Genomic DNA, 18517 nt, shown 5'->3' with positions numbered 1-18517 from the left:
TGTAATGTAAGCTATATGCTATACTACTATAGAGCTTTTTAGTATCAAATTACCAAAATTTATTCCAGAGGTAATTTTATGCATAGCAAAGAGAAAAGCAGGATATATAATTTCACATTTGCTGTTCAAGAATTTTTTTTTATATATAATTCTGTTTACAAGTAATGTTTTTCAGCTTTAATTTGATACTTTACTACCAGGTAAATTATCTTTTAATGTTATTATTTTTATATAATAATTATTATCTTGAAAGTCTGTGAAGTGATTAAAGGGCATTTTCTAAGAAATAGATTTCTGGATTTAAATTGTGCAGTTTTTCTGCTTATAGCTTTGGTGTTATATCTAATTTATTATCATTATTATTATTACTATTATTAAATACTTATGAAATGGCATGTATAGAGGTAGACCTTTACAACTATCCAAGACTTTGAGGTGTAAAATGTTTTTAATCACAGATTTCAAAAGCTGACACAATTATATCCCTGTTATCTTTTTTTAAAGTATTTATAAGTTTTGACTCATTCTAGCACGCTATACACATCAACACCTGTGCCCATTTAGCAAAGAATTTTAGTACAAATCACTCTGAATTGAATAGACATCTCTAAGAAGCATTACAATTGTTGAAATATTTTTAGAAACTGAAACAAGGAGATAAACAACTTCAGTAAAAGTGATTTAAATAACAAATAACGTATCTTTATAAACAGCTTATCTCCTTGAGAACAAAGAATAAACAAGGAGACAAGGTTTTTTTTTCTTCCACTATTAAAGCAGATCACAATATGAATGGGTGAAATGTCATGAATAATTGGGGAAAATCACAGAGTAATCTTCGACAAAAACATCTGATTTGTTTAAATTGTCGCTGTTTGTCTTATTAGAACCTTTATTTAACCTTGTTACCCACAATGCGGTATTCAAGCTAGTTTATCAAAAATATAGTTTGGAACTTACTATATTTTGAAAATTTTGACTCTCAAATGCAAGCTATGGTAATGTAAACCTCTCATGGCAGCTGTTTTACTTAAGAGCTAATTAACATTACATTAAACTGAAATGCCTGTGAAACCAATGTTTTGAATATAAAACAACACTTAAACAAATGGAATTTTTGGAACACTCTATTGATAGACGTAAGCTCAGGTTTCTGGTCAAGAGGATCATCCGGCGTTCCACTCCTAGATCCATCTAGATAGGGCACTCATTCAATATCCTTGGTTCATGAACCTAGCCAGACACCACCAAAGTTATTTCTTATCATGGTGTTCCTGGCCTCATCTTGTAACTTTGAAGCCATGTTCTTTCTTTCTAAAACCCACTGCCATCGAGTTGATTCGGATTCATAGGGACCCCGTAGGACAGAGCAGAACTGCCCCATAAGGTTTCCAAAGTTGTAAATCTTTACGGAAGCAGACTGACACATCTTAATCCTGCAGTAGGAAAAAAAAAATCACAAAGTTTAGTAAAGCAAAAAGAAAGTTTTATTCAGCATATATTCAAAAAGACAGAAGTGAGAAGTGGACAAGCATGCTGTCACAGCCATGTCTGTCCGAGTCCAGAGAATATTACAGAATAGGCAAGAATAGGAAAACAGACAAGCATGCTGCTAGAGCCATGTCTGTCCGAGTCCAAGGAACCTTACAGAGTCATCAGTATATATTAACATTAAAAATGGGCAAAACCATTGAAAGCTTCACCCTTTCACAGATTGGCTAGAAACTGTGATCTTACATTTTGAATTGTCTTTCTTAACAATCATTGGTGCAGGTTTCAGTAATCGACAGTCAGGAGGGTCTTCACTGGTCCAACAAATTTTCTATTCACTAAATGGTAATAGAAAAAGATGAGTGGAAAGTCTTTTGCATTCTGGCTTAATGTGAAAGGCTCCCTAAAAGACATTTTCGAAGATTATTCTATTGTCTTTATCACAGGGCCCAGTTGATGTGTCCTTGTGAGCCCTTGTGAGCCCAGCTTCAGCTGAGTCACATTCTCTATGTTCAAGGACAAGGAATAATGACGCCAATATTATTTCCTATATCACTCCCAGAGAGCAGCTGGTGGGTTCCAGCCACTGACCTTTTGGTTAGCAGTGTCCTCTTTAACCACTGCGTCACCAGGGCTCCTTCTTTGTTTCTAGACAAGCTCATTTCCTTACTGACTCCTACACAGATTTCTTTTTCTAGGCTTACCGTATGTCTGACACTGTTCTAAATGCTTTATAAATATTAACTCTTCCAATTCTCACAACCCCATGAGAAACCCAACCCAGTGCTGTCGAGAGGTAGGTACTATTATTGTCCCTAATTTATACCTGAAGAAATGAAAACACAGATAGGCAGAGTAGCTTGCCAAAGATTGTGCAGCTAGTCAAGATTTTCCCCAGCTCCTCTACCAAGCCCTGAACTGATTTGCTCATAGTTTTGTCTTCAAGTAGACATACTTATATAAAATATAAAATATAAAATTATAGCTGAGATAGTTATACTATAAAAATATACCATAATAATAATAATATAGAAATCATATTTATGTTTTTTTTTTCCTACTTTGTCTCTATGGTGGAGGTTGGAAAAACAAAACATCATAAAATTTACTAAAGCAAAAAGAAAGTTTTATTCGGCATATATCCAAAAAGGCAAAAGTGGGAAGTGATGGGCATGTCGCTAGAGCCATGCCTCCCTGCATCTAAGGAAATATTACAGAATAAGTAAGAATGGGAAAACGGACAAGCATGCTGCCACAGCCATGTCTGCCTGAGTCCAAAGAACATTACAGAGTCATCAGTATATGTTAACACTACAAAATGGGCAAAACCATTGAAAGCTTCACCTTTTCACAGATTCGCTAAGAACTGTGATCCCATATTTTGAATTGTCCCTCTCAACAATCATTGGTACAGGTTTCAGTAATGACAGTCAAGAAGGTCTTCACTGGTCCAACAAATTTCTATTCACTAAATGTTAACAGAAAAAGATAAGAGTGGAAAGTATTTTGTGTTCTGGCTTAAGCAAAAGGTTCCCTAAAAGACATTTTCCAAGATTATTTTAGCTATTGTCTTTATACCTCAGGGCCCAGTTAATGTGTCCTTGTTAGTCCTTGTGAGCCCTTGTGAGCTCAACTCCAACTGGGTCACATTCTCTATGCTCAGGGACAGGGAATAATGACTACAATATTATTTCCTAAATCAGGGGGAATGAGAAAAAAGTGGGTTTTGAGCCAGACACATGTGAGCTTGTAGTCCTGGCTCCACCCCTTACAGCTCTGCAGCCATTATAGCTCTGCAGTCACTAAACCCTTCTTTGGTTTCCTCATCTGCATTGTGAGAATTTGAAATAATGTGTGAAAATGACTAGCATATTGTCAAATGTTTAATAAATAGTAGCTCTTATTATGAACGTTTATCTCTCTAGTCAAAGTTTTTCTTCAAGGCACGTGTAGAAAATTATGTATTTGTATGTTGCTGGAAGAGCTGAGGCCTGTATCATTGAGCTGTGGCATCTCATCTTGTCCCTCTGGCCTTCTGGCCTTAGCAATTGTCTTTTTCCCTTTCATGCTACTAGTACTGAAATACTAAAATAGTTCCCCAAATGTGCCATGTTCTTTCCTCTGGGCCTCTGCATATGCTTATTCTTATCTCCAGAATGCACTCCCTACCCCCCACAAACACACCCAAAACATTGGGACTGTAATGGACTGAATTGTGTCCCCCCAAAATACATGTTGGAATCCTCACCTGTTTGGGAATACGGTTTTCTTTATTATGTTAACAAGCCTGCATCAGTGTAGTGTGTGTCCTAAACCCCTAATCATTTCTGAGTTATAAAAAGAACAGATTAGACACAGGAACAGGCACAAAGGAGAAAAGACAAATGCAATGTGAGTATCACCAAGGAATCAAGGAATATTGGGGCTACAGAAGCTGAAAGAGACAAAGATTTTCCCCTAGAGCTGATGCCCTGAGTTTGGACTTGTAGCCTGTACTGTGAGAAAATTAATTTTTCTTCTTCAAGGCCACCCACTTGTGGTATTTGTATTACAGCAGCACTAGGAAATGAAGGTGGGCACTTTGCTTCACTAACTTCAGGTCTCAGTTTTGTTGTCACTTCCTTCAGGAATCTTTCCCTACTGTCCGACTCCCCCTACCCCTTCTAGTAAGACCGGACTACGTGATTCTTACAGTGCTCTACGGACATGGCTGGTTTATTTTAAAAAATCCTGGGAGCAAAAACTGTTATCTTGTTTACCACCGTCCTTCCTCTCCCAACATCCCCAAACAGCACCTAGCACACTGCCTGCCTCACTGCAGGTGCTCGGCACATATTTGTCAAATGAATGGCCAATAATTTCTGAAAGTCCTAAGGGGGCCATATCTATTCAGCCAAAGGGACCACAGGTGCAACTGATTCTGGAATGAGACCCTCCACCATGCCTCACCAGTTAATCAAATATATCTGGCATTCTTGAGATTCTTGCTACTCAAAGTGTGGTTTGGGCAACAGCAGCATTGGTATTACCTGGAAACTTGTTAAACCAAACCAAATCCGTTGCTGCGCAATCAACTCCAACTCATAGCAACCCTATAGGACGGAGTAGAACTGCCTCGTAGGGTTTCCCAGGAGTGGCTGGTGGATCCAAACTGCCAATCATTTGGTTAGCAGATGCGCTCTGGAAACTTGTTAGGAATGCAAAATTTCAGGTCTCATTCTAGAACTACTGAACCAGAACCTTCATTTTTACAAGGTTTCCAAGTGATCTGTATGCTTATTAACATTTGAGAAACACTGCTCTAGATAATACTGATGGCTCTTTATTCAAAAAGTTGATAATCCATCTTCTCCAAAGAAGAAATTGAATTGTCTGGTTCCCAGTGTTCCTGCTGCTGAAAATCTTTTTATTTCTGTACTGATCCAGGCTTATACTAACCTTGCCTGGCCTTACATGTTTGAAATCACTCACTCTGCCTGTCAGGAGCCCTCCTATCTCAAAAGGAATCCTGTGTTTATTTTTCTCAGAAGCAACCCCAGTGGAGGTCAACCACCCGACTGGAGATAGGAATTGCTCATTGTCATGGCTGCCTTTGACTCAGAAACACGAGTCTCAGGGATTGGTAGATGTTCTCCTCACCCTAGAGATTACCTGATTGGGAACCTGAGGTAGTACCATGTGAACAGCAGGCACCTTTGTATAGCAGTGTTACCAAGAGCTCCAGGACTACTCAGAGGAGAGTATGAACAGGGGTGGGACTCCAGAAGGGAGATCATATCCCACCTTGGGAGGGACCTGCCTAAGTTTACTTATGTGCTATGATGTCACCCTACCAGCAATAGTGCCCTTCTAGACATTTTAGAGATTAACTTCTTCCTCCAGAACTCTGCTGACCTTAATGTTAGTTGGAAAGCTTTGGGCTGAAAATAACAAATGTTAATTGAACTCACTGGGAAAAACTGACCTTTCCATTCATGGGAGGAAGTCTGAGGGATAAAAAGTGGGAAGAACGGTGATATCCAATCAACAAAAGTCCTTTTAACAGTTATCTCCTGGAAATAAAACAAGCAAACAAAACTCTCTCTCTCTTCACTCCAAAGTCCCAGGAAAATTTCCTGTCTCTGCCCTCTATTTGCCTCCTTAAGTCTATTACTCCAACCTGCTTTGCCTTGGTTGTAGTTGGAAAACTGTGGAAAATGAAACTCTAGGAACACAAACTTTTAAAGGAAAAGAAAAGCAATGTTAAAAACAGATTATAATGGCCGGAGAGGTCAAGCTGAAGAAAGTTCAAGTAAGAAAATGATGAAAGTGATTACTGGATTTAGCAACAAAGCAGTCATTAGTGATCTTGGCAAGGACAGTTCAATGGAGTAGATCAGAATGCAGTGAACTGAACAGTGAGTAAGAAAGAAGTGGAAACATGGAGTATAGGTTATTTTTTGAAAAAGGTTAACAATAAATGGATAGCATGGTAGCTTCAGGGGAACAGAAAAGGGGGATATATAAAGGATTTTGTTTTTTTTTATGATGGGGGAGACTTTGAACATATTTATAGAGTATGTTAGGCCAGGTCTGCAAAGATATAGATGCCAAGACAGGATTAAACGTTCAAGAAATTTATTAGTTGAACCATCTGTGAGAGAAAATGTGGAGAGAACCAGAAAAGGCTGGCAAAGCCATACAAACTGGAATGCAGGTCTGACCTTAAGTGAAGGATAAACTGAAGAAAGGAAGGTTGGGTGAAAGTGTCTTTGAATGCAGTGTAAAACTAAGGAAAGTTCAGCAAGGCCGATGGGAATCCTCAAGCCAACGTCATCTATCAGAGGAGTCCTTCTCTCCCAGGAATGGGCCTGCCTTAGTAACCTTGCCTTGCTTAGCCACTGGCTGGGAAGAGCCCATGGGAAGTGTGGACTCAGAGCAAATGCAGTAATGAAAGTAACGTATGTCCTCAGAGCACAGCAGCTGAGGACATATGTTAATTATGCTTCCTGTGGCTAGAGATCGGCGAAGCACATTCTTATGGCTACCACAAACAGTAAGGAGAAGATATAGGGAAAAAAAGGAATACTTGATGGAAGGAAACTTGAAAAAAAGTAAGAGAGGGTAGTTCTGATGTTGATAAAACTAGCGGGGCACTGCTAGTTTACCAATATGTAAGGAGCACTAAACCATAAAAAATATAACAAAATTAAAAATTGTGTGTTTCGGAAGAGATACTTCATAAAGTTTCTTGGAGTGGGGAGTGAGACCTCTCAAATGACATGCCTAAGACACACAAAGCAGTTACCTGCTACTTGAAGAGTGAGGGTGGGATTACCAGCAGCCTTGTTTTGCTGACTGGGGCATGAAAGCAGGGGTCTGGCTCTTTCTAGCTCTTGCCTCCAGCAGTACCTAGTCTCATCTCGTAAAAAAACTGTGAATATACAAAGAAAATCTGTTTGAAGATGTGTTCAATGAAAGTATTAGTCTCTTAAAGATACCAAGCTTTTAGATTGTCCAGGGAGCAAGCTTATCCGGCCTTAACAGAGAAGTAGAGAAGTTAACCTTGGAGGGAAGGGGAGAGACTATCTGATGTGCTATGGGAGCAGATCTGGATGAGCAGGGCCCTTCATGCAGGGTCAGCCAGGGCTTCCCAAGAAGGCCATTTTGTCCAGTCACAAAGGGCCTTCAAAGGCATGAACATCATCTCCAAAGTTACATATACTGTCACAGAAATATATACGATTAAATGAGAATACATTCCTTATGCAACTCCAAGTATACTATAACCATCTCAAATCAGTGAGGAAAAGATTTTTAATAAATTGTGTTGGGACAACTAGACGATTGAATGGGAACAAAAAATTTAGATCCATATTTCTCTTATGCAAAGTAAATAGAAGATGGATCAAATATTTAAATGTAAAAAAATACCCATAAGCACACTAGAAAAAAATGGATTGTTTTTAATATAGGAGGAAGAAGATCTTTGAAAACATAGTGTTAGTTGCTGTCCAGTTGGCTCTGACTCACAATGATCTTAAGTATAACAGGATGAAACATTGCCCAGACCTGCGTTACCTTTGACCTTTGATACCCACGATCTTTGATATGTTTGAGCTCATCTTGAGACTATTGCATCAATCCATCTCATTGAAGGCTTTCTTTATTTTCACTGACCCTCTACCAAACATGATGTACTTCTAGAGATTCATCTTTCCTGACGGCACGTGCAAAGTAAGCAAGACAAAGTCTCAAACTATATCTTGCTCCCTTTTTTCTAAAATAATATTTTAAAAATATTTTAAATAATATTTTACCGTGTTTTAGGTGAAAGTTTACACAGCAAATTGCTGTTAGGTGCTGTCGACTTGGTTCTGACTCATAGAAACCCTGTGAATAACAGAATGAAACTCTGCCCAGTCCTGCACCATCCTCATAATCATTGTTATACTTGAGCCCATTGGTGCAGCTACTGTGTTAGTCCATTTCGTTGAAGGTCTTCCTTTTTTTTCCGCTGACCCTCTACTTTACCAATCACGATGTCCTTTTCCAGGGAGTGGTCCCTCCTGACAACACGTCCAAAGTATGTGAGAGGAAGTCTCTCCGTCCTTGCTTCTTCTTCCAACGCAGATATGCTCGTTCTTTTGGCAGTCCGTTGTATATTCAATATTCTTCGCCAACACCACAATTCGAAGGCATCAATTCTTCTTGGGTCTTCCTTATTCATTGTCCAGCTTTCACACGCATATGAGACAGCTGAAAACACCATGGCTTGCGTCAGGGGCACCTTCTACCTTAAAGTGATTATCTTTGCTTTCTAACACTTTAAAGAGATTTTTGCAGTAGAGTTGCCCAATGCAACGCGTCTTTTGATTTCCGGACTGCTTCTTCCAGGGCGTTGTTTGCGGATCCAAGTAAAATAAAATCCTTTACAATGTCAATGTTTTCTCCATTTATCATGATGTTGCCTATTGGTCCACTTGTGAGAATTTCTGTTTTCTTTGTGTTGAGGTGTAATCCATACTGAAGGCTGTAGTCTTTGATCTTCATCCAGTAAATTCTTCAAGTCAGCAAATTAGGTTCCCCTTTAATAATTTTTATACAAATTTTATATAAACTCTATGACACATTGGCTACAATTTTTAACAATGTGTCAGCATTCTCATTGCTTCCATTCTGTTCCTTCTGTTTCCATTGATCTAGCTTCCCTTCCCCTCCTGGCCTTCTTACCTTTGCTTCTGGGTAAATGTTGACTGTTTGATTTCACACAGTTAATTGTTTAAGGGAGCACATTACTCTTGGGTGATGTTTATTTTATCAGCTAATCCATTATTTGGGTGAAAGGTGACCTGTAGAAATAACTTCAATTCCAAGTTCAAAGGGTATCTAAGGGTAATAGTTTCAGGGGTTCCTCTAGTCTTTATCGACCCAGTAGGTCTGGCCTTTTTTAGGAATTTGAGTTTTGTTCTATATTTTTCTCCCATTCTATCCAGGACCTTCTATTGTGTCCCTGGTCAGAACAGTAAGTACTGGTAGCCAGGCACTATCTAGTTCTTCTGGTCTCAGGTTAGGTTAGAAGAGGTTGTGGTTTGTGTGGGCTACTAGTCCCAGGGACTAGTTCCTTCTTTGAACATTTGATTTCCTTCATTCTCTTTTGCTCTAACGCTATCCTCACTTCTAAGGAGCATTCCTAGAAGCCATAAAAAGAAAAGAAGGATAAATTCAACTACATAAACTGAATTACAAAATACACGATAAAAACCACCGTTGGCAAAGTCAAACATCAAAAGTTAAACTGGAGAAAATATTTCTAATTCATATCATAGACTGGAAACCCTGGTGGCGTAGCGGTTAAGTGCTACGGCTGCTAACCAAAGGGTCGGCAGTTCGAATCCACCAGGCGCTCCTTGGAAACTCTATGGGACAGTTCTACTCTATCACTATAAGTTGGAATCGACTTGACGGCACTGGGTTTGGTTTTTTTTTATTTTGTTTTTTTTATCATAGACAAGCAAAAATATTTCATAAGCTCCAATATTACCCAACAATAAGAAAATGAACAACAATCAATAGAAAAATAGAAAAAAGATCTAAACAAATCACAAAAAAAGGAAATATGAATGCCTCTTAAACATAAGAAAAGATACCAACTGCACTCATAATACAGAAAATTCAAGTGAGGATACTATTCACACTAGTAAAGAGCAAAAGTTTGATAACACACAGTATTGGTGGAGCTACAGACAAACAGGCATTTCCATGCATTTCTGAAAAGGGTGTGAACTGGTAAAACCTGTATAGAAGGAAATTTTGCAATATCTCTCAAAATTATAAATGTATATATCCTTAGGTCCAGTACTTCCATTTATAGGAATTTATCCTATAAATATACTTCGGTGTGTATGAATGACTACCACATTCACTGCAACATCATTATTGTGAAAGACTGAGATCAACTTTTATCTTCATCAATAGGGGACAAGTTAATAAATTATGGTACATCATATAATGGAATACTCTGCAGCCATACAGATGTACAACAATCTTCAAGATACAAAAAAAGTAAAGTATAAAAGAACATGTATCCTATGGTACCATTTTTGTTCACTATATATTTGTATACACCTACATACACACACACACATATGTTGTACATGGTAGAATATTTCTGGAAGGATATGAAGATATACAAGACACCAGTAACAGTGGTCGTCTCTCGGGATGGGAACCAGATGGCTGGGAGATAGGGATTCCAAACCAAAACCCATTGCTGTCGAGTTGATTCTGACTCATAGCAACACTATAGGACAGAGTAGAACTGCCCCATAGAGTTTTCAAGTAATGCCTGGTAGATTTGAACTGCCGACCTTTTGGTTAGCACTTAACCACTACACCACCAGGGTTTGGAGGGCAGTTTTTCACTGAAATACCCTTAAGAACATTTTGACTTTTAAATTATGTAAACACATTGTCTATTTAAAATAAAAAGCAAACCACAGTGTTTATAAGTTTTCTCACTATCAAAATCTCAAAGGTCCATGTCCTCAAAAGTCAGTAGTAGCCTATGCCTGCCTCATGTTCTGAAAACTTCAGAGGATGACTCATGTTGTAAGCAAACTTTCAGTGGTGGGGAGGGAGGTACTGAGCTTCATGGCTTTTAGTATTCTCTCTGCAGTACAGAAGTGAGGTTACCTGTAGAAAGGAAGGGAGCCAGGTGAGAAATTAAGAAAATGATAAAGTAAGGAATCGTTGAGGCATGTTGAAGGACCAACTGCAGTTGGAAGCCATACATTCGCAAAGGTGCCAATTAGCCTGGGATTTTCTTCAAAAATGTTCAGCAGCCTAGGGTCAGTTTAGGCAGTAGGTCAGGGTTTAAGAATTGAAATGCTTTGAATTGGAAAAGTAATATAAAAGAGGCTGGGCTGGACCTTTAGAAATCAGCAAGTCTTCATTAGTCCTGCTACAGTTCCGGGGTCTGACTCCTGGAAGGTGCAGCTACTTGGTTTTATCATTTTCCTCAGAGGTGATCAGGTTTGGGAGCATGAGGCATTAATCAAGCTCACAAGAGATTAGTTGATAAAACACAACCCCAATTTACTAATTTAAAATAAAAAATATAACTAACTGCTCCTACCAGGCAGCACCTCCTCTTCTCTGTAAGAAAGTCTTCACGGGAAATAAAATCTCTATCAACCAATTGTTCAGAGAGCTCAGAATAGGGAGGAATGGATAATCTCAGCGACCAGAGCCATCAAGCCATGATTATGTTGCACTGCTGAAGGGACATGCCTCTCATGGTGCCCACAGTAATACAGGCACACTGACAAATTATTTTTTCTAGAATTAGGCCATTTAGGAAAACATAAAATTGGTTATGTTTTCTCTCTAACATCTTAATCAGTCCTTAGAAAATGCTCATGTCTCCTCCCCTTCCCCCCAGTTCAATTGGTACCCGCTCCTGAGTTACCAGTGTTAATGGCCTGTGTATATTCTTCCACACTTTTTCCCATGCACATAAAAAAATTATACATATATATATCAACTTTTAGGGTTTTGTTTATTCAAATTGGATCACAATACACAGATTACTTTGTGATGCTCATCATTTACTAATATGTCATGGATATTCCACTTTGAATTCAATACATAAAAATAGAATTATTTCATTTGTTTCAACGGCTACATAATCTTCCATAGTTTGAATGTACAATTCAAACATTTTCTTACTGACGAGCATTCAGGATGTTTCCAGTTTTAGCCACTATGAACAATGATGCAATAATCTGTGCACTTATATCCTTATGTACTGTGGTCTCCTTGCAACAAAAGTTGGATCTGGGGGTTAAAGTGTTCTGAATATTTTAAATTTTTATGAATATTCTCAAATTACTTTTCTAAAAGTTTGTAGCAATTCAGACTCATGTCATCAAATTATGAGCGCCTGCTTTCCCACATTCTCCTTAGCACTGGATGCTACTGTTGTATTGAATATTTGCCAGTATAATGGGAAGAAAACAATATTTCGTTTGCTTTAATGTACATTTGATTATTAGTGAGGTTAAACATATTTTTTATGCTTCTCGTCCATTTGAGTTTCTTTTCCTAAAGAGGCAGCATGAAATCATGACTATGTATATAAACTCTAAGGCCCCTGGGTGCACAGTTTGCACTCAACTACTAAACTGCAGGTAGACAGTGTGAACCTACCTAAGGATGTCTTGGGAAAAAAAGGCTGACAATCTGTTTCTGTAAAGATTACAGCTAAGAAAACCTATGGAGATGGAGCAGTTCTACTCTGTAACACTATGAGTTGGAATCAACTCAATGGCAACGGGTTCGTTTTGCTTTTTATGTATAACCTTTTGAGCTAGTGTTACCATTTACTAAATGATTTTCAGCACGTTCGTCTCTCTGTGCCTCAGTTTCCTTACTTGTGAAATGGAGATTATAATGGTACCTACTCATAAAACTGTTATAAGAATTTGATAAGTTAATTATTTGAAAAAACTTAGAACAGTGCCTATTCATATTCTTTGGCTACTTTTCTATTGGGTTATCTTTCATCAATTTATGGAAGTTCTTTTCATATTAGAAATATCAGCCTTTTACTATCCTATGTGTTGTATATACACTTCTCCAATCTTTTTTGCTTATTTAAAATTATAGTGTCCTTTGTTACGTAATTTTTATTTAAAAAATTTTATTAAAAATTTACGTACTTAAATAACTACTATTTTATAAACAGCTTTTATTTCCCATACTGTCTAGGAGGTACTCCTTTAGGTTATACAACTTCTCTCCTAAATCTTCCATGAGTATATTCAGTTTTATATTTAAAATCTATCTGGATTGTTTTCACATATGGTATAACGCAGGGGAGTAGCTTTGCGGTCTCTCTCACCTTCAGACATCCACCTGTGCCAGCATCATTTTCCAAATGATCTGCTCTTTGTTCCATATCACATTTTTATATATCGGGGTCTGTTTCTGTACTCTATTTCACACTCAGCCAAAACCACACACTCGTCTACAGTGGCTTTATAGTAAGTTTTAATATTTAGTGTACCAATATCCTCAAGTTTTTCACTTTGATAACTTCGGCTATTGTCCAACATACGAACTTTTAAAAAGAACTTGTTCAGCACCACCCACCCACCCAAGGCAGGTAGGAGGGCAAAACCAACCACACTGGGATTCTAACTGTATCAAAGTATTAATTTTGGATGGATTGACATTTTTCTGATATTAAGTTCTCCCATTCAGGAACATGGACTCTCTACTTATTTAGGAGAAGCACTGGTAGCACAAAGTTTAAGCCCCTGGCTGCTAACAGAAGGGTTGGTGGTTCATATCCACCCAGCAGCTCCTCAGGAAAAACACCCTGCAACCTGCTCCCGTTAAGATTAACCCATTAGCGACCCTGTAGGACAGAACAGAACTACCCTATAGGGTTTCCAAGGCTATAAATCTTTATGAAAGCAGACTGCTAAATCTTTCTTTTGCAGAGCGGCCAGTAGGTTTGAACCACCAACCTTTGGTTAGATGCCGAGTGCTTAAACCACTTAACCACCAGGGCTACATCCGTTAAGGTTACAGCCTAGAAGAACTGAAGCCATTCCCAGAGACCATCCTTTAGCCAAACCATAGACAGGCCCATAAAATAAACAAGAATGCCCAAGAGGAACATGCTCCTTAGAACAAGCAAATGTAGATCAAAAGGGCAACAACTGCACAAAGGCAAAGATGAGAAGGCAGGAAGGGGTAGAAATTCAGGACAAAAGGGGAACCTAGGACAGAAATGGGGGTAGTGCTGGCACATTGTGGGGGTATGAAACCAATGTCATTGCAAATTTTTATGTACAAACGATTAAATGGGAAACTAATTTGCTTTGTAAACTTTCACCTAACACACAATTTTTTAAAAAGTAATTTTTTTTTCTTAAATTACAGCCTAGAAAACCCTATGGGATAGTTCTACTGTTACATGGGGTTGATATATCAGTCCAAAATCAACTCGGTAGTACCTAACAACATCATTTATTTGGGTTTTAGGTTATGTCCTTTAATAAAATTTCATAATTTTCTTCTCAAGGATCCTGTGCCTTCTTTTTAAATATATTCCTAAGTATTTTGTATGTTGCCTGCAGAGGGGAAGAGGGCTGCAACACAGCAGTATAGGACAGTCACTGCTGCAAATTATTATTTATTGCTTAATGTTACAAATAAGATTTTTTCCCCCATATCCATCTTAACTAGACATTTCCTGGAAAGAGGAAAGCTATCAATTATGTTCTTTACTTGCATTCAGCCACCAAATTCTCTTGTTAATTCTAATAGTTTATTCTTCTTGGATTTTCTAGGAATAAAATCATACGTCCTGGAAAACAAGAATGATTCTTTTTTTCTGATGTGTATGTCAAGCTCTTCTTTAGCTCTATGGCTGTGCTATGCTGCTGTGCTGCAATCCTCTGTAGCCACTTCCCACTGCAGGCAACTGGAGTTCCTGCCCAAGGCTGCCCTGAGTCGCCGCCAAGGAAGGAGACAGAAGCTTTATTCTGGTGCCAGGAATATCTGAACACAGTGGTTCCTAGTCTCTTAGCTCTCATATACCCCAATTCATAGTCATTTATACACACTTCCTGAGCTCACTACTACGGTCAAACCAGTCAAGTTCCCGTCTGGTGTCTTGTAGCAGGAGACAGGTTCACAGGGAAGTTCTGTCTGGGTGTATTTATTCTGATGTTACCCTTAGTCTATGAAAGGTTCTTTTTGTTTTCTTTTGTTTGTATTTTACCAGTACAGAGAGTCGCTTGGACTTTGGAAAGTACTAGCTCCCATTTGGAGTCCCTGGGTGCAAATGGTTAAGTGGTGAAAGGTTGGAGGTTGGAGGTTGCAGCCCACCCACAGGCAGCAGAAGACAGGTCTAGGAATCTGCTTCTGAAAGGTCACTGCCTTCAAAATCCTATGGAGTAGCTCTACTCTGCACACATGGGAGTCGCCATCAGTTCGAAGTGACTCAATGGCAACTAACAATAGCAACTCCCATTTTGATTCTATCTAGCCTAAAAATTTATTATTTCATTTTATTGTCTTATTACATTAGCTTAGATCTACAGAACAATGTTGAATAATAATAATAATAGTCACAAGGCCACCCCATATCGTTCATAATTTTAACAAATATGGCTACAAACAGAAATATACTCTGAGACAACTTCTCTGACCACCCTGTCTAATTATCCTGTCTCAGTCACTATCACATTATCTAGTTTTATTTTCTTCATGGCACCAATTCATATCTGCAGGCAAATTATTCATTGATCTTTTTGTTAATTATCTGTATTCCCAACTAGATTATATACCTGATAAGATCAGAGAAAACTATGTCTTATTTACCCTTATATCTCTAGTATGTAGTAGGCTGTCAATAAATATTTATTGAAAGAACAAATGTTGAGTTTTCTGAAAGATTATCTCCACTATGCTTAAATAATTTCTTTTCATCCCAGTTTTTCTTAGTATTTTTTACTAGGGATGGTTGCTATTGATGCTCTGGAAAACTCTTCAGCTTAAGGGGAAAGATCTGATTTAAAGAGAACGTAGTTATTGAAACTGAACATACAAAAAAATGCAGAAATAGTAGCAGGACTAAAACATCAGGGAGATAACTCTCCAAGCAAGGATAGAAATTTATCCTTCTATCACTCCTTTTACAAAAGTTTTGCTATATGCAACAATGTTCAAAAATCTGCATTTGCTATTGACTCTTAGAAATTAACTAGGTCTCCCAATAAAACCCACTTAATTAAGAAGAGGAACGAAAGATATCATTGCTGATGTCAGACAGATCCTGGCTGAAAGCAGAGAATACCAGAAAGATGTTTAAATGTGTTTTATTGACTATATAAAGACATTTGATTGTGTGGATAATAACAAATTGTGGATAACATTGAGAAGAATGGGAATTCTAGAACACTTGTGTTCATGAGGAACAAAGACCAAAAGACAGTTGTTCAAACACAACAAGTGGATACTGTGTGGTTTAAAATCAGGAAAGGGGTCTGTCAGGGTCATATCCTTTCGCCACACTTATTGAATCTGTATGCTGAGCAAATAATCCGAGAAGCTGGACTATATGAAGAAGAACACAGCATCAGAATTGAAAAAAGACTCATTAACAATGTGTGACATGCAAATGACACAACCTTGCTCGCTGAAAGTAAAGAGGACTTGAAGCACTAACTGATGAAGATCAAAGACTACAGTCTTCAGCATGGATTATACCTCAACATAAAACCAAAAAGAAAAAACCAAACCCAGTGCCGTCGAATCGATTCTGACTCATAGTAACATGTAGGACAGAGCAGAACTGCCCCACAGAGTTTCCAAGGAGCGCCTGGCAGATTCAAACTGCCAACCCTTTGGTTAGCAGCCGTAGCACTTAACCACTATGCCACCAGGGTTTCCCTCAACATAAAGAAAACAAAAATCTTCCCAAGTGTACCAATAAGCAACATCATGATAAACAGAGAAGATACTGAAGTTGTAAAGGATTTCATTTTACTTGGATCCACAATCATCACCCACAGAAGTAGGAGTCAAGAAATCATGAGTATTTGCATTGAGCAAATCTGCTGCAAAAGACTTCTTTAAGAGTTAAAAAGGAAAGATGTCAGCTTGAGGACTAAGGTGTACCTGAACCAAGCCATGGTATTTTTAATCGCCTAATATGCATGTGAAAGCTGGACAATAAATAACGAAGACCAAGAAAAACTGATTGTGGTTTTGGTGGAGAATACTGAAGACACCGTGGAATGCCAGAAGAACAAACAAATCTGTCTTGAAAGAAGTACAGCCAGAATGCTCATTAGAAGTGAGGGCTGAGAGACTTCCTCTCACTTATCAAGAGGAACCAGTTCCTAGAGGAAGGCATCATCCTTGGTAAAGTAGAGGATCAGTGAAAAAGAGGAAGACTCTCAAGATGGATTAATACAGCAGCTGTAACAACGGGCTAAAACATAGCAAAGATTGTGAGGATGATGCAGTATCAGACCGTGTTTCATTCTGTTGTATATAGGGTCACTATGAGTCAGAACCCACTCCATGGCACGTAACGACTCAGCTTATTCATATATTTATTTTTATTTTTTTAATTGAGCTTCAAGTGAACGTTTACAAATCAAGTCAGTCTGTCACATATAAGTTTATATACACCTTACTCCATACTCCCACTTGCTCTCCCCCTAATGAGTCAGCCCTTCCAGTCTCTCCTTTAGTGACAATTTTGCCAGCTTCCAACCCTCTCTACCCTCCCATCCCCCCTCCAGACAGGAGATGCCAACACAGTCTCAAGTGTCCACCTGATACAAATAGCTCACTCTTCATCAGCATCTCTCTCCTACCCACTGTCCAGTCCCTTCCTTGTCTGATGAGTTGTCTTGGGGCATGGTTCCTGTCCTGGCCCAACAGAAGGTTTGGGGACCATGACCGCCGGGATTCCTCTAGTCTCAGTCAGACCATTAAGTATGGTCTTTCTGTGAGAATTTGGGGTCTGCATCCCACTGATCTCCTGCTCCCTCAGGGGTTCTCTGTTGTGCTCCCTGTCAGGGCAGTCATCGGTTGTGGCCTACTTATTTTTAATAATGAGTTCCTTTTCAAGTGCTGGAAGCCCTGGTGGTGTAGTGGTTAAGAGCTATAGCTGCTAATCCAAAAGGTCGGCAGTTTGAATGCACCCAGTGCTCCTTGGAAACCCTATGGGGCAGTTCTCCTGTCCTACAGGGTCACTATGAGTCGCAATCTGCTGGAGGGCAACCGAGGTTTTTCAAATGCTGTAGAAACACATTCTTTTTTTTAACTTACTGGAACTTCGTGGAAAATTAAGAAAAACCGGTCAGTCACCTAGACTAGGCCACTCAAAGCTGGTTTCTGCCTGTCTACAATCTGTGATTTTGTTGCACAGGGTTCACCTGTCTCAAGGACGTTCTGACTTTAGTGCTATGATCCCACGAACTTTTTTAAAAATTCCACTCCCACATTTTATCCCTTCAATTAATCCATCCAGACACGTGTCTGGTGAAACTCTCAAGTCAAAATCATCATTTGAGGCATTTGTTAAATGTTATCTAGTAAAGCATTTTTAGCGGTTTCCGGTGAAGGGTGACAAGTTGGAATACAGGGCAGTTTTGTTTTGGCTTGCGGACAAACCTTGCATATTTTGCCTTTTAACTTTCCTCCCGTCGCTCCCAAGGCCGCGAAGATAGACTCCGCCGTTCTATCTACCGCCAAAGGTTAGAGTCGACGCAGAAAGACAGGAAACGCCCGCCGCCGACCCTCCCCGCTCCTCCGCACCTCGGCCTCAGCCCAGCGGCGGCGCCCTCGCCCGGTGCATTGTGGGCGTTGTAGTCCGGCTGGAACCTGTTCGTGACCTTAAGTCCTGTGACACCACTTCGTCTCAATACCCCACCCTGCAACTCCTGTTCCCGCTCCAGCTGGGCCTCCGGGAGCCGAGGCTCGGCGTTGCTGCCAGTCAGCTGTTTCTCCCCTG

General features: G+C 39.1%; 1 long non-coding RNA gene across 1 annotated transcript; it reads right to left on the bottom strand.

Annotated features, from left to right (window-relative positions):
- Nucleotides 1-203: 203 nt before the first annotated feature.
- LOC126085449 (uncharacterized) lies at nucleotides 204-18382 on the bottom strand. The gene is made up of 3 exons (XR_007519285.1): nucleotides 18178-18382; nucleotides 1738-1829; nucleotides 204-1436 (listed from the first exon to the last, which is right to left on the bottom strand). It is a non-coding gene; the product is annotated as an uncharacterized LOC126085449 (long non-coding RNA).
- Between the last annotated feature and the right edge of the window lie 135 nt (nucleotides 18383-18517).

This window comes from Elephas maximus, chromosome 1 (assembly GCF_024166365.1).
Source record: "Elephas maximus indicus isolate mEleMax1 chromosome 1, mEleMax1 primary haplotype, whole genome shotgun sequence".
NCBI classification, from domain to species: domain Eukaryota; kingdom Metazoa; phylum Chordata; class Mammalia; order Proboscidea; family Elephantidae; genus Elephas; species Elephas maximus.
This window is presented reverse-complemented; position numbering and strand designations above follow the sequence as displayed.